At 38.9% G+C, this 24,973-nt stretch overlaps 1 protein-coding gene across 13 annotated transcripts in view; it reads right to left on the reverse strand.

Annotated features, from left to right (window-relative positions):
• Positions 1-24,973, reverse strand: part of baz2ba (bromodomain adjacent to zinc finger domain, 2Ba) — a 251,814-nt gene that overhangs the window by 178,035 nt on the left and 48,806 nt on the right. The window contains exon 1 of one of the 13 annotated variants that reach the window (XM_063052302.1): positions 10,009-10,025. The exons of the other annotated variants lie outside the window; for them this stretch is intronic. The gene's annotated coding sequence lies outside the window, so the exon portion shown is untranslated. Of the gene's footprint in view, positions 1-10,008; positions 10,026-24,973 lie in introns of those variants that run through there. 13 annotated transcript variants of the gene reach the window in all.

A 24,973-nucleotide genomic window follows, 5' to 3' on the forward strand; every position in this document is an offset into this window, starting at 1 on the left:
CAAAATACAAAGGGGAAGTGAGAGTAGTAAAATCACTAAATTTTACAATATTTATTACAGGCTATTTGCTTAATCAATATTAAGTTTAATGAAGATTTCTTTCAGCCAATCTGCAACACAAATGCACAACTTGTTCTGGAAATCTATTATGCTAAAATACACAAAACACAATGAACAGAATCTACCTATCAATAAAAGTTAAGTTAATCCTACAGAAATGCAAAGTGAAGAAAAAGGAGAAATTATTTAGAGTTATAGAACACAACAGCACAGAAGCAGGCACTTTGGCCCAACTCATCCATGTTGAACTATTAATCTGCCTAGTCGTATTGACCTAGAACAAGACCATACCCCTTCATAACCCTCCCATCCACGTACCTACCCAAATTTGTCTTAAATGTTGAAATCAAACCACATCTACCACTCGCGCTGGCAGCTTGTTCCACACTCTCCTCACCCTGAGTGAAGCGGATTCCCTGGATGTTCCCCTTAAACATTTCACATTTTACCCATAACTTCTAGATCTAGTCTCACCCAACCTCAGTGGTCAAAGCCCATCTCCAGCCCTCAATTTTGTGTACCTCTATCAAATATCCCTTCATTCTCTGATCTTGGCGGAATAAAGTCCTAATCTATTCAGTATGTTACTTTATCAAATCTTAAAAGTTCTTTTTGAACTCTAGGCAAAACCATATTAAAAAGCACATTACACTGAATCATAATTAGAATGGTTTGCCTGCAGAACTGCCTGATTCTAACAAATAGGCTTATAAATTCTGCAGCACAGTGCACTGTTCTTTAATGGGCTATGTCAATGATTTAAAGTTGAAATTCAATTGCAGAACACAATTGCAATGTAAAGCTGTCTCATGTGTGATGCATCTACACAGAAGCCAATGCAACAGACACCACGTAAATCAACAGTCTGTGATCTACATCATAGATACAAAGTGGTAATGCCAACTGGTGTGCGGTTTTGATTCTGCAACACAAAGGGAGTCTCAAATAGAAAACTAATACTTAAAAGAAAAAAGACTGCAAGTTTAAAGCAAGCAGCCCTTAGCCGAGGCAATGTTCACTTTGCCATTGAAGACAATCATTAAACTATATCTGACCAATCAGGTGTTTTCTAATATTCCAGTTCAGATACTCTGCATTTGTTTGGGAAGCAGTGGGTAGTGGTGGTTGAGGTAGAGTGGTATCCTGAATGATTTAATACTTTCCCTGTCTTGATGACTGATCATTGCTGGAGATGCATGCTCAGTCTTCTCCACTCCCCACCCCCAACACATAATATGGTGGGGACTGAACTTAAGTGCTAAAGAGCATCACTGTGTGAAGATCATTGACAGCTCAAGATTTATGAAACATCAGCGCAAGATTCCTTGAACATCACGCATACAAGAAAGTCACTGCGTGGCTCTGCAAGAATATGACAAATTGCCCATGCAATAATTCTACAGTTCTATATTAAGAAATTCCAGCTCATCGTTTTATTAGTACGGACCAGCATGTCGTTCATTCCAATCCTTTGGATTTACTCTTTTCCATAGATGCCACCTGACCTGCTGAGTTCGTCCAGCATTTTGTCCATGTTGCCTTGAATTTCCAGCATCTGCAGATTTTCTTGTGTTTGCAATTCTACTAATAAACTTACAATTTTACTAAAATTTATTGCAGTGCAGAAATTCCACTGTCAAGGAAATAATGGAAGTGACAGCAAAGCAAAGCATGGGTATAAAATTCAAGTTTTATGATAGGGCAACTGTAATTGACAATCCTGAGAACTTTCATGGGGGATAGATGAGGGAAACCTAGCAATTGTGGTGCATCTGGATTTTGAAAAGTCACATGATAGACCACCAAGACATGCTTATAAGCATATAATAAGGTCTTAATAGAGTTAAGATGATCCTTAGTTGAATGGAGGACTGAATAAAAGGATAAAAGTAGAAAGGAACTGGGAATCTTCAGTAGAGTACAAAGATAATTTTTTTTCCATTTCCTTTCAGAAAGACTTGGATGAAGGGACCAAGTGCTGATTATAGAAAGATAAATGGTAAATTGTGAGAATCCAACAAAAAGATTGCACAGTGAGGCAGGATAACAAGACGAAGTATACAGAGAGCAAACAGAAGGTTGCTCAATCTCTTGGGAAGGATAGTACAAAATGTTACTAAGAAACTAGATAAACTGTATCAAAGGATTTGGGTACATTTGTACAAAAGATAAAAGTTAACAATAAAAACTAGAATTTTTAGGAACTGCTCAGGAAGCACAGAGTAAACCTTCTAAGTCAGTCTAGTGACCTTTCATGATCTAATAATATCACAGACCTGAAATACTAACACTATTTCTCTCTCCATTCATACTAAGTATTCATCACATCTTCTTTCAATATGTAGTTTGATTTTGCAAGTCAAACATCTAATGAGAAAAGTCAGGTATATTGACCGTAATTACACTAGTACTGAACTATATATTAAAGAAAGGACAGCCTGGCTCAGGACAGAACTTGACTTGGATTACCTATCCCTATACTTGCATTGGTGATCGTTGACAAAGCTTCTCCGGAATGAGACTTCAAAAATTGTGAAGTAAGATGCCTCTATATTCCCTGCAGTTTCGATAAATGAACAGTGATCGCATTGAATCATAGAATACTCAACAAATTGGGAAGCCACCTTACCAAGCACCCTTGCTCTGTTCCACCAGAAAAAGCCGGATTCCCAGTGGTCACCCATTTTAATTCCACTTTCTATTCTGACATGTCCATCCATCACCTCCTCTACTATCTCGATGAGACCACACTCAGGTTGGAGGAGCAACACCTTACGTTCCATCTGGGTAGCCTCTAACCCGATGGCATGAACATCGTTTTCTCAAACTTCCCGCCCCTCCCCTCCCCACTTCTCTATTCCCCATCCCCTTTTCACTCTCTCTCTATCTCCTCATCTGCCTACTACCTCCCTCTGGTGCTCTCCCCCTTTTTTTTCTTCTATGGCCTCTGCTCTCTCCTATTAGATTTCCCCTTCTCCAACCCTGTATCTCTTTCACCAATCAACTTCCCAACTCTTTACTTCACCCTTTTCCCTCCTGGTTTTACCTATCACTTTGTGGTTCTTCCTCCCCTCCCTCACCTTCTAGCAGAGACTCATCTTTTTTCTCCAGTCCTGCTGAAGGGCATTGGCCTGAAACGTGGACTATACTCTTTTCCATGGATGCTGCCTGGTCTGCTGAGTTCCTCCAGCATTTTTGTGTGTATTACTTGGCTTTCCAGCATCTGTAGATTTTATCTTGTTTTAGACACTGAGTTTGCTTCCTTTGGCTAGCCTGTCCAGAACTTTGGAGGAGTTAGACTCTGGATAAGTGGTCAGCTATTTAGGGACTCCTTTTAGACATTTTATCCACTCCAGGTGCTGTGAATTTTGTGTCTCTCCCTCCCCGCCCCCCCCCCACCCCCAGGTAGAAATGTCCTATTCCTGAAAACATTTAAGGGAGAGTTCAATAAATTTTTGGACACAAAATAGAGGTTTGGACAAAAAATTTTCCAGACTGTTCCACACTAACCACTTACATTTTTATTTGAATTTACATACCTCTCAGACCAAAAGTAAAACATCAGCTATAAACAGGTATAAAATCATAGCTTCTTGGGTTCAAGTCTGAATATTTTGCTAATTAAAGCAAAGCACTGTAGAAAGCAAAACTGTAAAAAAAAAGAATTGTGTCTAGGCTTTAAAGAATGAATCCAAAATTGGAAATCTACTGTATGCAAGTCATATCATAATACTTACCCATTGATATCTCAGAATATTCACACATTTACTTACAAAACCAAAATATCTAGCTTTCCTTTTAAGTAAAAAAAACGCATTTGTAAAATAGCAGTGCACTGCAATTGATTCAGTTGATATAAATTAAAATCCTTGAAATAAAGCAATTTATTAAATTATCACAACAAATTTCTTTGCTTACAGCTCAAAAGAGAAAGCCACCAAGACCAAATTCTTGCGATGCCACACATTTAATTTCACAAAATACAATTATACCAACAGCAATCCTACACTTTTATTCACATCAACAATAAAACTGTTTCAACTACAGAGTGAAATTCTGATTTAACACTATTATTGAAGTCATAATGCAATCATATCATAGAATTGCAAACAAAGAATTTACTTAGTTTTTGCTGTTTAGTTAAATTTATAACAAGAAACCAGATTTGTCATGCCAAGGACAAGTTCTACTGTACATTTTCAGAATCTTTTCATTTGTTCAGTATTTTGTGCCAAAACAATCAAATAAATGACTTGGCAATACTATATACAAATAAACAATTTCAGCATATTATAACTAGTTTTTACTGCACAGTAATGGTTTACTCATTATCTGGCTATGTAAGATACAGAGAAAATGTGAGAGATGTTAAAAAATACTCTACTAGAGAAAAGCAGATCAGTAACTTCTGATCTAAACATTATTCCAAGAATTGCCAATGCTAATTATTTTCAATCGTAAAACTTATTTTTAAAACTTTCCATTAAGAGTAAAAGCAGAAAAATACATACAAATCAAAACTGTTAAAGATGAGTTTCAAGAATATTTTTTTTGTAAATTACTGTACCTGTCAACCAGCAGGCCTTGCAGAAAATGTTTTCTGAATATGTCTAGGTAGTATGTGGGGCAGCACCATTTTCATTATAACTTTGAAGCTTCCCTAATTTAGCAAAGATTACTAACATTTTAAATCTCTACATTCATCACTCCATTGCTGGCTTTGGCATTTGTTCTTCTCCCCCCTTGATAGTATTGTCCTTAATTTAAAAAGTACAAATGTAAAGATGTTTCGTTGTTTCAAAAAGAGAAAATGGTTAAGAACACTTCCGCATACTGTAGTCTCTTGAGGAACAAGCAGTTATTTACTATCAGCTGCATGAACGGTGGTTTAATCAGGAAGTAGCCATTATCATTCAACTGCACAGTAGTGACAGCTCTCGTAACAGACAGTTTTGTTTTTCAGTTTATGTGAATGAAAGCACGAATACATACTGTATTGCTAACAGCTGACCTTTGAGGTCAATAACACACGAGACAACTGTGTTAGTTTGACAAGAAAAGTACTTCCAAATTTAGCACAAGCTAAAAGATTCCTTGTGTATTTTAAAAATTTCTAGGCAGCTGATCTTCATCACACCATCTTGTCTCATACGCAAAACATGGCTGTCTTACTCAGAGATTAGCAATTATTGCAATGGGAAACGGTGTACGAGGTCAAAGCAATACTTCCTGCTGTTCACAAATCACGATTTCTTGGAAGCAACTAAAAAGTCAGGTGGAGCAGTCAGCACATTGATCAGCAGGTAAAGCACACAAATATAGCTGTCTTCAGATACAACTCTAAATACTCTATTGTATAACTTGACAATGTCTTGGAAACAAATACCTATACAGAATTAACAAACTTTCAATTGTGCCCTTCAAGTTGATCATTTTAAAAAAAGGTATGCAAGTTTTACATAAATTTAGCATTTTTGAAATTACAATTCTGCATTTAAACTAAAAACTTACTTTAAAACATCATTCTTTGATTAGAAAAAAACAAAATCTTCAATTATGATAGTCAATTGTAAAATGAGAATTACCATGTATGTGTAGAAACAGCAAAATCTAATTTTAAAATGTAAATACGAGAGTTAATGCAAAACCACTTAAGAATTAAGAGTAAAAGGGGTTAAAATTTAAACAGGAGAGCAATATGGCAATTTTATTATCTTGGTTAGAGTAATCCAATTTTCCATAAAAATTTAGGCATTACAGAAGTACACATTACCAACAGCACATAGCACAAATCGTATATATAGTTACAATTCCAGAAAAACATATAGTCACCAAGGGGAAAAAATACATAGCCAAAGTCCTCGAGTTAACCTGGTCCAGCTTGTTCTTCCGCCAACAAAGGAGGAGCCAGCCCACAATCCAGTATGAAATCCAGCAACACATAGCCAGCTCCAGCAACACAGAGCCAGCTCCAGCGTCTCCTTCACTGGTGACGCAACAGTCGAATCTGAGGCATGTGGACCTTGTCCAGATGACAACTGTACTGCAATTGCCCCACTGTCGGTCTCACCAATCAGCCAAGTGAACCCAGCTTGAAGTATCCTACTTTATCAAGTCCAACAGTGTCTTGCGATCACAATAGAAACCTCCAAGGCAATCATTCACACCATTATTTTTTGGACCGTGCACTGCCTGGGTACAGCTGTATGCGACAAGTCCAGGTGAAAACACAATAGTACACAACAGGTCCAGCTCCATTGCTATCCAGCGACTTACTGATGGGATAGTCCTGTGGAATAGATGTTCTTGGTATCCAGCAGTGACTTGCAATTGTAAAAGAGATGCACAAAACAAACATATACACCTTTGATTGGACCCAGAGTGGCTTCTGCGTCCAAGCCAGCTGTCATCTTTTCTAAATAATAGCCGATCAAGGATGGGTGTTCCCCCTTATTCATTCTTGACCTAATTTATGTGACTGGACAGGGTCTGAAGATAATTTCAAAGGCTTCCAAAACCAAACCCTCCACTTTTATTGTGACAAGACAACCTCAGATATTGTTAGAGCAGTGAGAATTTAGCTAAACATACAACACTCGGAACATTACTACCTCATGATTTATCTTAATATTTGTAGGACTGCTCTCCCAACATGACTTCAAACCTCTGATGTTTCTAAGATAAATTTCCATTATGTTTAAACACTGGCCCAACCCAGTTGCGATCTTATGTTGTTTACATTTAGTAGTCCAATATGCCACATCATGAACTAAAAAGGCTTTCAAATTAATCTGCTGGCTTCTGGCCTTTAAGTCCTACTTTAAAAGTAAGGAATACCAACATATAATTAAGTTCTCCTGCAACTATGAGTGCTTTCTCATTAGATGTGTACTATTTGAATAAAGACTTTCTAATTGTTAACTCTTATCTATAAATTTGAATGGAATTTTTCCTTAAGGACATAAAATAGCTAAACACAAAACAGCGCCATCTTCTTCACAGCAACTTAATCTCTTGTCTTTAAACCTTCTGCTACTAGCTTTTGCTCCTGCTTCCTCTGTTCTATCACCACTTAATAAAACAATCATGAAGCAAAAAGTTTTGTACCTCATTCCTGACTTCTGAAAGAACTTTAGATCAAAAACACCAGAATCCAACAAGTGGCGCAGTCAGCAGGTCTATGAATTTTAGTATTTGGAACAAATAGACAAACTGGAATTTTTAGAACCTAAATAAAAGGGGCAAGAACTTCACTGTTCCTCTGTTGTCTGAGAGAGAGAGAAAAAAACTAGTCTGGCTTTTATATCATCAGACGACAGGAGCGAGGAACTGCTATATTATTATTTTAAAAACATATCTGTAAAATGGAAATGCAAACCAGTAGAGCCACACACAAAGTGTTTGGGTGTGGATTAAATACACAAGCCAGTAGAACATCAAAAAAGTTAATTAAATTCATGCCAGCAGTGGAACATTGATAAAAAAAAAGCTAAAAAGCCAGTAGAGTGCTTGAGAAAATTTAAATATGTGCAAGCTAGCAGAGCATGGGAAAAAAGGAATTATATTCAGGTTGCAGGACAAACTATTAAAATTTCAGCTGCAAACTTAATATTTTGAGATCATGGTAAAAGTAATAAAATGACGTCTGAATTAAGATTGAATCAAAGCAATGACCAAAGATGTGAAACCAACTACATAATCTCCAGTTACATGGGAATAGATAAGAGTCTGAGATCCTACTTGAATAAAACATTCCAGTCTGATAAGGTTAATAAGAGAGTCCAGTCAAAATATATTGCTGTCGAATCTGACGAAACTTGGCTCCTAGATAATTCTGTGAACTAATGGGATAAGCATCAGAAAATGCATGCTACTGATTTAGAGGCAAGACCATGTGGTTGATTTGATCAAATGGGTGAGCAATTGAAAGAGTTAACAGGACAAGTCTTTTACTAGAAATGGGAAACTTGTGATAAGCTACAAAAACAGCCATTATAGAGACAATAAAGTCTAAGCAGCAAATCTTTACATCAACTGAATGAGCGAAAGAACATAGTAATTCAATTGAAGTGCATTTTGCAGAGCTCAGAAGCAAACTAAAACAAACTGGAAAAGCACAGTCAAGACTTCAAGTGGGAAATCCTGCTAGTGATGATGCTAGTGAGGCTAGTGACGCTGGTGCTCCACCCTGGGAAACACCTACTTCTGAAGCTCCACCCAAGGAATTGCAGTCTACTTCAAACAGTCCCCGGAGATAACGACATCTGAACTCTGAGGAATTACAGAACTGATATGACATGGACTCCACAGCGGCCCCTAGCGACTTAAGTAAGGATGAAAATGATGGAACAAGATTTACAGCAATGTCCAATAAAGACCAAGGGAGTGAAGGTATACAGGACTGAAGGTGAAACCATTTTTAATCAATGTATTGACAAACTAGTGGCAGATTCACAAACTATTGCTCAACCATCTGAAGGACAGGAAGCACTCAGTCAACCCTGTGACTCTTAAGAAAGAACAACTGGAGGTTTTTCCAAACTTTAAAGCAAACATTGTGTACTGCACCTGCATTAAGAATCCCTGATACAGGTACACCATTTACCCTGTATGTTAATGAGAAACACGGATACGCATTATGGCAGTTAACTGTTGTGTGAAATTGACCAAAGTTGTTCAGTCTGCTTCTCAACAGGTTTCTGCCACTTGGGAAGACCCAACAGAAGGACATACGCCAATTCCTGGTCAGTGAGTCCTGATTAAGAAACCACATGAGAAACTACAAGGAGCTTGATGGGAAAGAAACACTGTTAATTACCAACTCAATGGTGAAAGTAGAAGGTAAAAGAAAGTGGATACACACCAGCAAGTACAAGTGAGCTAAAGTAGTATATGATGAGGGCAACAAATGATGTGGTTAATAAGTTAGTATCTTCTCCTTTACACTTGATTTTTTTTATTATTTGTTTTTGTACTATTAATAACTATATAATATGCATACTTACTGTAATTCATTTATTACCATCTATTGCATTGTAATGTTGCTGCTTAGTTAACAAATTCATGACATTTGCTGGTGATATTAAACCTGATTCTCATTCTGTACTGGAAATAACATTAAATACTGAATCTTGAATGGAAAGCTGTTCCCATTAGCAAGTTAATTCAAGAAATAGTAGATACCAATTGAAGGCTTTGGACAAAAAATGCAAAGTTATTGCAAGGACAAACATAAAAATAATAGTTGGAAACACTATCTTACAGAAGTGATGGAAACAAGAAGGGCTTTCAAAAAAGAAAATGACTGGCATAAGTTAAAAACAGAGCAATGGCGAATGAGAAAGAAAATAGATTAATTCCATCAGGAATAGTAACAGACACAAAGGCTGAATAAACATCTTGTTTGCCATAACAAATCTATAGCTCTATTCCGTGCGATACAGGAAAGAGTGGACTCTGAGTTCTGTTACACAACTCCAAAAAAGACCTAGCGTCTTTTAAAACAGGCTTAACCCAGAGCAGAGTGATTTGTATACATGTGAATGCCTGAGCCCTCCTAAAGAAATTTTAGCTCATTTTTCAGCTGGATTTCCTTGGCTCCTTCCTCTTACCACCACCTCCACCTCCCCCCCCCCCCCCACAATGTACAATTCCACCAAATGACATCAGCTATCGTTTGGAAACAAAAATTATCTTTAACTTCAAAGTAGGCTGCACAGATCACACTGCTGGGCTAAATACCAGCAGGTTGAAGGCTTACAACATGTTACTACTAGAGAACATCACACTAAAACTGCATGTCATTTTCAGTTTCGTGTTATATTGGAAGCTGAAGTGAAGATCTTCATTACTGATACAACTTCCACAAATGGAGTTCAGGTAGCAAACTTTGTTATTTTAACACCACTAAAATGTATTAATACAAGTTCTAGTCCAATATTACCTTACCTTTCCACAAGGATTATAGTTTTGAATGCTTCCATTACTTTTTCTCTTAACCTTTTAGCGTTACCACCTAATTGAAGTCCCTCATATCATACGATATTATTCCTAAAGCAGAGTATCTAAAATTGAAAACAACATTGCAGCCATGAAATAGCTAGCTTTTTATCTCACACAAAGTAGTACAACATACCCTGGGATTTTAACTCTATTCACTAATTCAAAGTCAAGGATCCTGGGTGATTTAAAAAGCCTTTTCAGTTTGCCCTACCACCATCAATATTTGTGCAAATATACACCCAAGACCATCTTCCTACATTCCCTTCAAAAATAACACGATGTTTCATTTTATTCATTCACCAGGAATGAATGCTGCTGGCAAGGACAACACTTAATTCTCCAGGGAGGATCATGATAAATGAAAAAAGGAGTGGCCTGTTTGGCCATTTCAAGGTCTGAAATCACATGCAAAGATGTGTGAGATTTTCTCTCCGAAGGACATCAATGAATGCAAAGCATTTCAAAAATGATTCTGTGGCTCCATGGCCAACAATACCAATACTTTTTAAAAGATTATTCGCAACTTTATTAAGGTTAAACTCATTAATTTTCCCATTATATCAACCGTTATGCAATCAAACCCTTTAACAATGTCTCTCTTCATTCATGCTGCTAAATACACTTCATATGCCATGCATCGATCCATTTCTCAAATCTCAGTCTCCCAGAAGTGTTTTACTCCTCTCCTCACTGTAAACCCTGAAATTGCTGTGTATATATGCCCAAAGCTTACATGTACAGTATCAGAAAGTTTACAGATCATAATATTGAGCCCTACAGAATATATTTTTAAAATCTTGTCAATCATTAATTGTGCTAGTGAACCACCTTACTGAGCCACTGCATTCCTGCTGGTTATGCTACTCCAAAGTTGCTCAATAGTTAAAGAAAAAAATTAGTCACAAGTTCCAAAAATTAGACCTTGTGACAATATCGCAATGGCAACATATACAATGAATTCTGGTTAATTAGGATATATCAGGAGCAGTACATTTTACCCCAATTAGCTGAAGTTTCATGAAAATAATTTAAAAACTATTAAAAAAAGACAAACTGCTGTTGAACTGTTAACAAATTATGTATTTAAATGAAATACAGAACAAATTAGAACTCTCCCAATACTGCTACAGTACTATAAAACTGTATTGGTTCCTAATAGTTATCAACGGAGGAATTCAGCCGGTGTACACTGCCGTGTATGGGGTGTGCAGGAAGGGGGTAGCACCTCCGGTGAAGGAGCCTGTCATGTCCATTCTGGGGCAGCTCACTCATCTTTGGGCCCCCACTGGACACATAGCTCTCACCAATGGCTTTGTAGCTGTTTGCACACGACTGAGGCCACACATCGGCACACCACTTCAGCGGGCAGGCTAAACCAGGTGAGGGTAGCGGGCAGTCTTCATACCCCAGTGAAATAGGGACATGTCTGCCTTAGCATGTGAAGTCAACTCCAGTGGACTGGGCAAATGAGACCAACACTGAGATCCAATGGCAAAGGTAGCAGTTCTGCAATGCTTCGTGGAGAGCAAAAGGCATGGTGAGGCACAGAAGTAGTCATGGTTATCATGTGCAACCAAGGAAGACCACAGTTTATGATGACTACTCTTACCACTGGACCCGGGCTTCCAAGGTCGAGAGAGTGGAACTGACCCAGTGCAATAGTTTGTCCACTTTTAAAAACTCTCCCACACAAGTTTCAGTGTCATCAACATTACAGTCTTCAAACAAGTTCCTGCTGTATTCTTTTGATTGACTGCAAATTAACAAAATTAGCACAACCAGATAATGGACTGCCTTCACATTATGCTTTTGATGAATGCATTCTCCAAATCCTCATTTTCACTGTTAAGATTCAGGATGATTGTCAATACCTTCAAATTCTTCATACTGCCCAACTTGTTGAAGTAGTGAAATAGTTTTATTTTCCCTCCCAGCTCTTTCTGGCATCTCCAAGCCTGAATGCTTGAAACCTCAGTGAGCAAAGCAATTCTAAATTGTCTTACTGCTTGTCACCAACTATCAGTGATGAAAATTAATGTTTATTTTCAAAAACACAAACACATGCAAATGATGCTCTCTAATAACTGTTCACGAAAAGCATATTATAGTGTCTAACAGCCACTGACACTAGTTAGAAAATGTTTGGCAACAGTCTCCTGTCCCAATTAAGCAGCATATTGCCCCAAATAAACACAGGGAATCCCAGCTATTTTCTCGATTAGTTTTAGTTCTTTTTAAGAGTTGTCCCAAATAAGCAATGCTTTGATTATCCAATGGCTCTATTAACCAGAATCCACAGTATCCAACTCAAGAAATTGTGTGACTTGATAACATACAGGTTGCAGAGTTTTCATGTGCCTGCGACCCTTGTCCTCTTGGTGACAAATGTTGCACGTTTTGGAGGTGCTGCAACAGCAGGCTAACTGAACAGCTGCCAATGCATTTGATACACAGTGCACACTATACACAGTGCACACTATTGACATTGCACACTCATGATTAAGAGTGTTCCGGGCCGAAACGTTGACTGATCGTTCCCACGGATGCTGCCCAACCTGCTGAGTTCCTCCAGCGTGTTGTGAGTGTTGCTCATGATTAAGAGATTAGTGTTTAAGATACTACACCAAATGCAAAACAAGCACGCCACTTGCCCTGGGAGGTGTGAATCATTTTGAGTGATCTTGGAATTGCACTCATCCAGAAAAAAATGTACTTTTTTTTACACCTTATATTTCATCTGGGTAGCTTCCAACCTGATGGCATAAACATCAAATTTCTCTTTCTGGTCAAAAATATAGTATTTTCCTCTCTCCTTCTATTCTCCACTCTGGCCCCTTACATCTTCTCACCTGCCAATCACCTATCCCCTAGATCTCCTTCTTCCTTCCCTTTCTCCTACAATCTACTCTCCTCTCCTATCAAATGCCTTCCTCTCCAGCCCTTTACCTTTCCCACATAGCTGGTTTCACTTATCACCTTCCAGCTATCTTCTTTCCCCTCCCCCTACACTACAACTTTATTCTGGGATCTTCCCCCTTCGTTTCCAGTCCTGAAGAAGAGTCTCAGCCCGAAATGTCAACTGTTCATTTATTTCCACTGACGGAAATGAACAAACAGTCCACATTTTGGGCCAAGACCCTTCTTCAGGACTGAGAAGGAAGGAGAAAAGACACCAAAATTAAAAGGCAAGGGGGAGCGGAAGGAGGCTAGCTGGAAGGTGCTTGGTGAAGCCAGCTGGGTGGGAAAGATCAAGGACTGGAGAAGGAGAAATCTGATCGGAGAAGAGAGTGGGCCAGAAGAGAAAGGGAAGGAAGAAAGGGCCCGGGGGAAATGATAAGCAGGCGAGAAGAGGTAAAAGGTCAGAGTGGGGAATAGAGGCGGGGGTGTGGTGAAATGTTTAACAATGTCCATTTAGGAGCAAACACCTTTATTTCTGCCCTCAAGATGGAGAAGCATTGAAGTATTTGAAGATAGTTAGTCCTGAAGCGAAGTCAGAAATCTACAAATAACAGGAAGGAGTCATGACTAAAGCAGATGTATTCAAGGTTATGAAATGAAAGCGGCAAACATTTGTCAGTAAATGTATTAGTAAAAACTTTCCTTATTATCTGAACAATAAGCATTCACATTCCATCAGCAATGAATTTTCCAATTCTGCTTCTGAAGACATTTAAAGTGGAGGAAAATAGCATACATCTGCCTTCACTACTGAGTAATTTTAGCACTTTGTTTTTATTTCAGATTACTCTATCTGCAGTATTGGACTTTTAGAAACAACACCAGCTGGCTAAGCATCCAAGCTATATTAAGATAATGAAGTGACCTTTTCACTCCAGCAGGTCTTTTGGTGGGGTGGGTAGAGAGAAAGAGCTTCCGTTACAGTTGCCAAAGATTACAATAAATTGTCCTATGTAGTCTCTACATATTAACCGCCACTGGGACTGAGGAGTCTTTGAGAGAAATGATCTGACAGCTTGAGAAACAGAATAAACTTTAAATGTAATTTTATTCAACCTTTTACTTTGACAAAATCTTAAAGCATGCTTATTTTAATAAATCCTTCAAATATGTATTGTAATGCATTAGAATTCTATTTGAAGAGATAGAGTCAAAGTTCAAAGTAACTTTCTTATCAAAGTACATACGTTACCCTGAGATCCGTTTTCTTGCAGGCATACTCAGTAAATCAAAAAAATATAATACAGCAATGAAAGACTGCACCTAACAGGTCAAACAACCAATGTGCAAAAGGCAATAAATTGTGTAAATACAAAAGAAAAAAAGAAATAATGATGATAAATAAATATGTAGACTTCAGGTTTTTAGTTTTTATATTGTGTTTTTCACCCATTCCTTTCTGTTTTCTTGTGTGGGTGAAGGGGGCTTGGGGGTCAATGTTCTTGATGCATTCTGTTAGTTATTTTTGTCTTAGGAGGGGGTTTGGGGGGTCAATGTTCTTATTCTGTTATGTGTTGGAGGAGGGGTGTGGGGTTGATGATCAGGACGCTGTTTTTTGCGCAGAGGATGGGTTTGATATCTCTCTGAATGACTTGCATAGCTTTCTTTATTTCGTGGCTGTTTGGATAAGACAAATCTCAGTTGTATAGGGATACATACTTTGTTAAGACATGAACCTTTGAATAAATATTGAGAACATGACATGAAGAATCCTTGAAAGTCCATAGGTTGTGGGAACAGTTCAGTGCTGGGGCAAGTGAAGTTATTCCCACTGGTTCAAGAGCCCAACGGTTGAGGGATAATAATGTTCTCATATCTGAAGGAGGAAGGAGGTAACTGACACAAGGGCATTAAAGTAATATTTCACATGCAAGGATCTCAGCTGATTTGAAATTTCATCTTCACTGGAAACAAATGTAAAAAAATTTATGATGTTATTGCACATTCAAATAGCTTTTAATGCAAATACTCTGCCCCTACATAAGCATATTCATTACTCTTGCATGAAGAATTTTGTATACGAGCCTTTTTTTAAAAAAAATTAGAAAATTGAAAAGTGAATTTATCTACTTTCGCTTAGAAAAATTCCACTATGCACTCAAAACAGTTAAATCTCTATTTAGAAAGAGAAACTTAAAAAGGCATACTTTCATAACATGTAAATTTATGTGACATGTTGAAATGCATCATCCTTTTTATACATGATATTAGAATATTCATTTTACTGCAGAAGGACAGACAGTGCATATAAATGAGAAACACTAATGAAATCAACTATCATTCTGCACCTACATGTGTACATTACAATCTCCCTTTCCTGGTCATATAAAATAATGTATTTTCATAATGATTCATGTTTCTCTTATTCTACGGTATGTAATTATGGGACAATTAGTTGTATCAATGCAAAGTACAAAATTTTACTCCATTTGCAATTACACCTTAACTGCTCAAATGGTTTCATTCTTTCCCTCTACAATGCATTTCCCTATTGTGATTCTATCCAGATGACATTGCATCATCCTCAATGTATTCAACTTAAACAGCGTCAACAATTACATTACCTTTGATTAAATGCTTAATAAGCTTAACTTTGCTACTTGGTGCAAGATATTCAATTTATTCTTTGGTTTTATATAATCTTAATCTGTTAAAAGAGTTTATGTGCATGCTATATTCCATAAACTAATTATTGGTGGATTTTTGTGCAAACTACTAAATGTAAATAACCTTTGCTTGAACAGAATGCAGTAAATGCACCATCAAACTTGACTAACACTAAAAATAATTTTATGTGCACAGGAAACTGCCCAACAATACTTTACAGATGACATATTATTCTTCACAAGGCTGCAGAAACAGTATCATTAAGAATGATACCAAAGTAAAGTCAGATGGGGGGAAAATCACTCTTACAATATAGCACCACCACTCTGTTGCATTATTGTGAATATCTCTTCCCACTTTAGTTAACAAGGGATAAAATATTATCCAAAAAAAAAGCTACTGAAGCCCAAAATAATAAAAACTTCTAAAATATTAAATTATACACATCTGTAGAGAAGCCAATTTTCAGATTAATGGTCTTCCACCCAAATAGTTTTGATGAGAGCTCAATATTGACGGAAGTGTTAACTCTGCTCTTCCCTCCACACAAGCTCTTTAACCCAAATACTGCTAGCATTTTCTATTTTCATAAACTATATCACACAATGTAATATGAAAGTTATCTATTTATGGCAAGAATGTGAGAAACATGCAGGAACATTTACCTCATCCAGTTTCTCCTCTCTACGAGCCAGGTATATTGGTCATGGTGAAATTTATATTTCAATACACAATGAGATAGGCAATCGAGTAACACCAAATTCACAAATATATGAAGAGGTAGGAGTAAGGAAGAAACAATCAATAAAAGAAAACTGATGTGAAACATTGTCCTGCATTTGTCAGCAGTGATTAATAAGGGGATTGCTGCCTTGAGTGAGTAGGCTGCTGATGATTCCCTCATCCTGCCAGTGAATTTAGGGAAACATTGTTGACAGAAATTTTCTAATCCATTGAGATGGTTTGAGGCCGGCAGTCTATGTCTCTGAAGCATAAACTATGTGCCAGGTTTCAAAGTTGTGACCTTCAAATATTCTTTTCCATAGATCAGGAGTTCCCACCCTGGGGTCTATGGAACCCTTGTATTAGTCCATAACACAAAAAAAAAGTTGGAAAACTCAGCACTTAGATAGTCAAAGGTGATTTTGTGCACTGGAGGTCAATCCAGAGATGAGTCAAGTGAACCAAGTTTCCTAGAGGCCTCTCCTAGGCCAATGTTACCACCACATCAGGCTCTAATCACACCATAACACACCCCCAGCACGAGGATCTTTAAACAAGCACTCTGCTCCAAGCTCCATAAAGGGAAAGGCTCGCCAGAAGAGCAGAGGTTATGATTCATGGTTATTGTTCTTTCAAATTCATGGGAATCATTGCCCAAACAAAATAAAGGAGGAGCATCAAGGATGAAGTCCACATGGAAGTTAGCAAACACACAAGAAGTAGTACACCATCTCTCACATTTGCTCTGTACCCATCTTTATTTTGCACCTCTTTCCCTCACTTGTGGTAGCTGCCAGCCCACCCAGAGAACTAGCAAGAAAGCAAGTTGTCTTTGACAGTGGGGGCAGGGCGTAATCTAAAATGGGACAGAAAAATGAAGTGCACATTTACTCTCCTCTAGGACTTCACAGGCAGGTATTTTCAAATATCTAAGAAAACTTGGAGGACAATTTCCATGGATCACATAGTCCCATGGAAGGATACTGATCCGCTCAGCTCTACATGAGAACTGCCTAATATACAGTGGTTCTATTCACTATTTATAAGCTATCAAACTGACCCATGGGGAAAACAAATCTGTAATGATTTGCTTATTTCCTACAGTTTTCATTACTGTATTTACTACTTTAATATGTCTCAACCCCGCCCTCTGAAACTGGATCCTGGACTTCTTAACGGACAAGCCACAGTCAGTCCGCATGGGCAGCAACATCTCTAATCCCATTACACTGATACTGAGCACTGGTGCTCCCCAGGGCTGTGATCACAGTCTGCTGCTGTTCACACCGCTGACGCATGACTGTGTCACACGATTCAGCTTAAATTGTGTTATCAAGTGTGCGATTGACACAACAGTAGTTCGTCTCGTCAACAACGATGGTGAGTTGGGGTAGAGAGAAAGTGAAGCAGCGGGTGGACTGGTGTGAGAACAGCAAACCAAGACCGAACATGGAGAAGACCATACTGGACTTTAGGAAGGTGCAAATGAACTATATCCCTCTGCGCATACATGGCTCCTCCCTAGAGAGAGTTAAGTGCACCAAGTTCCTGGGAGTTCACATCATGGATGATCTCACCTGGTCCTTCAATATCACCTCCCTGAATAAGTAAGCACAGCAGTGCCTCCTCTTCCTAAGGAGTTTGAGACAAGCAAGGCTCCCTCCTCTCCTCAATCACAACTGAATTTTATAAGAACACCATTGAGAGTGTCCTGACAAGCTGCATCCCCATCTGATATACAGCAGCAGAACACCAGAGCCCCAGAGCGGAAGTCCCTACAAAGGACTTTGGGAACAGCTGAAGGGATCACAGGGGACTCCCTACCATCCACAGAGACATTTAATCAGAAGCACTCCATATGCAGGGCAGTTTGTATCATCAAAGTTCCCACCCATCCAGCCATCACCCTCTTTGACTTCTTACCACCAGTCAGGAGACTCTGCTGCATAAAGACAACTAAATTCAGGATGGGAAACCGTTTCTTCCCTCAGGCCATTAAGCTTCTGAACTTCCTGTCATATCGCATAAGTGTCATCTACAAATTTGTTCTGTACCCTACAATATTTAATTTATGCACTTTATTTTATTTATGCATAATTCATTTGTAGATTTTATTCTTCCCTAAATTATCAGTTATGTGTACTATTATGCTTTCCACCTCTGAGAAACGTTGTCTCATTTGACAGCATACATGTATATGGGTAAATGACAATGAACTTGATTTTAATGAAATATGACCTTACTTAATTGCTCTATCTTTTCTTTAAAATATTAAAATATTTTTGAGCAGTTTTAACATTTCTCCTAAGGAAGACGTTTAAAAACAATTTTAAAATTTGCTATGAAAGACAGTTTGGTTATTTTTAGGGGTAAGGCCTAAGGATCCACCTGCAAAGCTAATTGTGTCTTGCAAGCACTTCTTCAATACCAGAGGCCAGCTGAAGCAGTCTTCCTTACCTGAAACGAGTCAGAGTGAGCAGACAAGCACGTTAAGTGTTCAGTTCAGGAATAAGCTAGATCCGGGACAATCCAATTCAATGGCCTTGTTACTCTTTCCGCAAATGATGTCAGACCTGTATGCTACCTTCAAGACTTTTTGTTGCTTCTAGGTCGGCCAATTTTGGAATTTGAGCAAATTAAAACAAAAACAGCAAACCAAAATGACCAATAGCTGTGAACCAGTTAAGCAAAAATAAATCTATCACTCTTGCTCAGCTCAAAGTGCAAGGCAGGGTCAATTAAAGAAAACATATTTTGAATTATTGTACTACTAGATCAGCAAATATCTCAAGCTCCACCCTCCAGATTAGGGATTCATTAAAACATCTCAGTTGCAGTGCTGACCTGTGATGTGCTTGCAGACAATTGTCATTCTATATTTATCAGATCTTCCCAAACCTTCAGAATATAACTATTAAAATATCTTTTTAAATACATTGCTTCTACCAAAATTACAGTTCTGTTGGGTAGTTTTGACTATCCACTGCAGAGTCCTCTTGTCCGTGTCAAGCAGTGATGCAGCTTGTTAGGATGTTCTCTACTATGCATCCGTAGAATGACAAGTAGAGGTGTTGGTGAGTGTTCTTGACTGTGTAGAATGTGTTCTGGGACCATGAGAGGGTGTGTGTGATGTGCACTCCCAAAGGTTAGAAAATGTTTGCAGTTTCCATTGCTGGGCCACCAATACCACCCGGCCCGTGTTGAGTTTTTCTGAAGCTGATAACAATCTCCTTTGTCTTGTTGACGTTAAGGAAGAGGTTATTTGCCTGGCACCAGTCCTCAAGCTCTTCCACCACCTCTCTGTAGGCCATCTCATCGTTGTTGATGACAAGCCCCACCACCATGCCATCATCAGTGAACTTGACAATGTCTGCTCAGGTGTTTGGCTGTGCAGTCACATGTGAACAGCGTGTATCGCAATGGCTCAGTAAACAGACCTGAGAGGTACCTGTGCTGAGGATGATGGGGAGGGAGGAGCGACTGTGTGTCCTGACTGTCTGAGATCTGTACATTAAGAAGTCCAAAACCCAGTTGCACAGTGGTGTTTTTAGACCGAAGAGTTGGAGCTTGTTCACCAAGATCTGTGGGACAATAGTGTTGAATCTGAAATTAAGAGACAGCATTCTGACATGAACGTCATTGTTTTCTAGGTATGTCAGGGCCAGGTGCATGACAGATGCTATGGCATCTGTCGTAGAGCGGCTCTGTCTGTCTGTCTGCAAGCATATTGGTGAGTGTCTGATGTGGCAGGAATGGTGTTTTTGATATGTGCCATTATCAGCCTTTCAAAGCACTTCATGACGACTGGCATCAGTACCACTGGGTAGTAGTTAACCTGAATTCATTTTGCCCAATTGTAGACATTGAGACCTTGCCAGCAATATTCATAAACCACAAAGAACATAATACTTGTTGTCTAAAATTAGCATGTGCATGCATAATCTACTTGTCAAGCAAGATCTACTTGTCAAGTAGCCAATCTTTGGTTTGTCAAAATTCCTTTCACATGCATAGCATAACATACACTCACTTGCTGTAAAGATAATGAAACTGACTTTCATGATGTAGAGTGTTTGGTCAGAGGGTGGTTCAGGTGGTGGAATTAATCTTTAACAACTGGTTAGATTAGACTTCTTGGCAAAACCTTCTGCCCTTTCCACAAGGCTAGACCTGCACTACTTGCTTGCTCCTGGGTCATGCTCCACTTCAACAGAAGTGCTCCCTAATGTAATCTAGGAACACCTGTTCCATCCAAAAAACCCCGAGATCAAGACAATGTCCTTGAGCACCTTCGCTTCCTTTCCTGCAAACTAGAAAATCTTGGAAAAAGCTCCGCAAGAGTTATAGAATTTCACCAACAGCCAAAAGAAACCAATCAACAGTCAACCTGTAAATTATGGCACATTCTCCCAGCTAATGAATTATGCTTATTGATGCAAGGTTAATACAGAGCGCTCCTGAAGCGTTATTCAAGTATAGCAATGCTTTTGTCAAATCAGCGTTAGGTACCATGGATCTACCAATACTATCTACTTCCACCAGGTGTCAGCATCGCACATCAAGCCCTTAATGGAATCACATCTTGCACAAAGGGAAGTAGTCAAAGTCTATCTGAACTACTTACAGTGGGTACCTACAGAAATACTGTTAAGTGGCAGAAGGTGGGCACCACTTACAATCTACCTGTCCACTAAATCCTGCCTCATCTGTGGTAGAGCCTGCACTTCATTAGCCATCTCAGAACCCCCAAAATGAGAGAAGTAAATCACCTCAAAGCCAAGCAATTATATTATAAGAAAATCAGCATCCTTGGACTAACCATGCTTAAACTATTATTTCCTTTCACTATAGGTGGAAATACACCTTGTACAGATTATTAAACTTACATCAATAAGACCTACCTACGGAATTGTATTTTGCATGTTCTCACCACATGACAAAGGTAATGATGATCGTCATACCTTTCGATCTGCCCTTGACATTCAAAGGCATTGCTACCACTCAAGTCCAATACCAACAACATCCCAAAGGGTCATCACTGACCAAAATCGAATTTGGACCAATGGTAGTGTTATCATTTCAGAGGATCTGTCCTGTGCAATTACTAAGAAAGCGCAGCAGCACCTCTACCTCCTTAGAATTTGCGAAGGTTCGGCACAACATCAAAAAACATTGACAAACTTCTATAGATGTGTGGTGGAGAATACATTGATTGATTGCATCATGGCCTGGTATGGAAACACCAATGCCCTTGAACAGAAAATCCTATAAAAGGTAGTGCATACGACCCAGTCCATCACGAGTAAAGCTCTCCCCACTATTGAGCACATCTACACGAAGCGCTGTCGCAGGAAAGCAGCATCCAACATCAAGGACCCCCACCACCCAGGCTACGGTCATCACACTGCTGCCTTCAGGAAGGTGGTACAGGAGCCTCAGGACACATCAGGTCCAGGAACAGTTGTTACCCCTCAACCATCAGGCTCTTGAACCAAAGAGGATACTTCATGTGCCCTATCACTGAACTATTCCCATAACCTGTGGACTCACTTTCAAGGACTCTTCAACATGCACTTATTGCCTTTTTTTGTTATTTTTTGTTCGCTGTCTTTTGCACATTAGTAGTTTGTCCATCCTGCTTGGTCTTTCATTGAAATATTGTGTTTCCTGGATTTACTGTGTATACTTACAAGAAAATGAATCTCAGGGTTCTATATCATAACATATATGTACATTGGTAACAAATTTACATAGACATTTTCATAATTATATTCAAGGTTTAGAATCCTTGCGTTTTCGCTGGAACTTGATATCATAAAACAATGAACGTTTGATGAGCAACACACATGGTGAATGCAGCAGGCCAGGCAGCATCTCCAGAAAGAGGTACAGTCGACGTTTCAGGCCGAGACCCTTCGTCAGAACTAACTGAAGGAAGAGTTAGTAAGAGATTTGAAAGTGGGAGGGGGAGGGGGAGATCCAAAATGATAGGAGAAGACAGGAGGGGGAGGGATGGAGCCAAGAGCTGGACAGGTGATAGGCAAAAGGGATATGAGAGGATCATGGGACAGGAGGCCCAGGGAGAAAGACGGGGGGGGGGGCAGAAACCAGAGGATGGGCAAGGGGTATAGTCAGAGGGACAGAGGGAGAAAAAGGAGAGTGAGAGAAAGAATGTGTGTATAAAAATAAATAACGGATGGGATACGAGGGGGAGATGGGGCATTAGCGGAAGTTAGAGAAGTCAATGTTCATGCCATCAGCTTGGAGGCTACCCAGACGGAATATAAGGTGTTGTTCCTCCAACCTGAGTGTGGCTTCATCTTTACAGTAGAGGAGGCCGTGGATAGACATGTCAGAATGGGAATGGGATGTGGAATTAAAATGTGTAACCACTGGGAGAACCTGCTTTCTCTGGAGGACAGAGCGCAGGTGTTCAGCAAAGCGGTTCAGCAACCTTGAGATTTGTCTCTTTACAGGCAGCCACAAAACAAAGAAACCCAAAATAACCCATTTTAAAAAAAGACCATCGAACACCAAACGTGCAGAGAAAAAAATCAGCAAACAATAAAAGTAAGCAAATAGCATTCAGAACAAAAGTGAGTTCTCAGACACAAAACCTGGAGCAGGTTAGCCACAGCTTCAGCTCAACCTTACTTAGTAGGTGGTAGTCATCTTCCAATGAAAAACTTCTGACATGTGAAAAGTTGTTACTTCAGCATCGTTATGCATATATTTTTGTGTTTTTTTTCTAAAAAGTTCATCAAATGTTCATTGTTTTGTGATATCAAGTTCCAGCGAAAACATGAGGATTCTAAACATCCTATTTTACAGCTCAGTGCAAATTTTAAACTCGTAAATTATTAGCTTTCAACTTTGCTAATTTATCATACATCCATGACAACCACTTAGCAAATCTATTCGCATTAAATTTGTGGTGAATTTTATTGAACACCTACAAGTAATGATGTAACTGAAATTGCAAGTATCCCTTATTTTAAAAAAAATTGTAAACTGAGAACATACGAACAAAATTGCTTACCAAGTGTGTTGTCAATATTTGGAACTGCTAAAGTACAGTGCATTTCAATTAGCTGAATAAGCTTTCCTTGGTGCACAATTTCCATTCGGGCTGAAATAATAGTATCAAATCATAGTGTGGCATATACAAAATTAATCCAAAATGCTTGGAAGGAGCACAAGCTGCTGCCTATAACAATAGATTTGTTTTACACCTTATTAAGGTTTGAATTTCAACATATACCATAAAAAGACATTACAATAAATACAGAAGAATGAAACCACACACCAATATACAACAGAAAATTCCAGATCGAGCAGTACTCATGGCGAGAAAGAATGAACATTGCAGACTGAAACTTTCAGATTTCTACTTGAAACATTAGTTCTCTAAATAACGATGCTTTCTCAACTGAATATTAAGAAATGTAAACACGAGGAAATCTGCAGATGCTGGAAATTCAAGTAACACACACAAAAAAATGCTGGTGAACGCAGCAGGCCAGGCAGCATCTATAGGAAGAGGTACAGTCGACGTTTCAGGCCAAGACCCTTCGTCAGGACTAACTGAAGGAAGAGCTAGTAAGAGATTTGAAAGAGGGGGAGGGGAAGATCTGAAAAGATAGGAGAAGACAGGAGGGGGAGGGATGGAGCCAAGAGCTGGAAAGTTGATTGGCAAAAGGGATACGAGGCTGGAGAAGGGAGAGGATCATGGGACAGGAGGCCTAGGGAGAAAGAAAGGGGGAGGGGGGAAAACCCCAGAGGATAGGCAAGAAGTTATAGTGAGAGGGAGAAAAAGAGAGAGAAAAAGGGGAAAGAAAATAAACAAGGAAATAAATAAATAAAAGGGATGGAGTATGAAGGGGAGGTGGGGCATTAACAGAAGTTAGAGAAGTCCATGTTCATGCCATCAGCTTGGAGGCTACCCAGACTTTATATAAGGTGTTGTTCCTCCAACCTGAGTGTGGCTTCATCTTGACAGTAGAGGAGGCCGTGGATAGACATATCAGAATGGGAATGGGGCATGGAATTAAAATGTGTGGGATATATCAGAATGGAAATATTCTCTTTTTATTTCATTTTCACCACAGTAATTTGTTTTCAAGTTGCACCATTCATTAAATGAAATCTGCATTACCTGTAGTCAGATTAGGTGACAGGGTAGTCCTATACCCCAATCTGGCAGATATGGATTAGGATGAAGAATTTTTGTAACAGGTGTTCTGGGATATGTTAAAGTCTGCTTTTGCTGAGGATTTCTCTGTGCTGTATACCAAGTGGAGAGTCCCAGTTTTGTCAGACTTTGTGTGAAATGAACTGCTGCCAGCTTGCAATATGAAGAAGGGATCATTTATTCAGAGTACAGAAAAATATACCTTGCTGAAAAGGTGCTGCAGCTATGGACATTCAAAAATGACTGATCATAAATTGATAGCTCTGCGCAGCATTATATAAAATGGTACATGGATGGCTTGTAACTCCATAATAACAAAGGAGAAAATGGAAAAAAAGTATAACTATTGCACACTGTTCCACCATCAACAAGATGGCGCCAATCAATGATGATACTTGCATGCAACTTCGATGGAAATCACCAAATATTTCC

This window comes from Mobula hypostoma, chromosome 6 (genome assembly GCF_963921235.1).
Source record: "Mobula hypostoma chromosome 6, sMobHyp1.1, whole genome shotgun sequence".
In the NCBI taxonomy this organism is placed as follows: Eukaryota; Metazoa; Chordata; class Chondrichthyes; order Myliobatiformes; family Myliobatidae; genus Mobula; species Mobula hypostoma.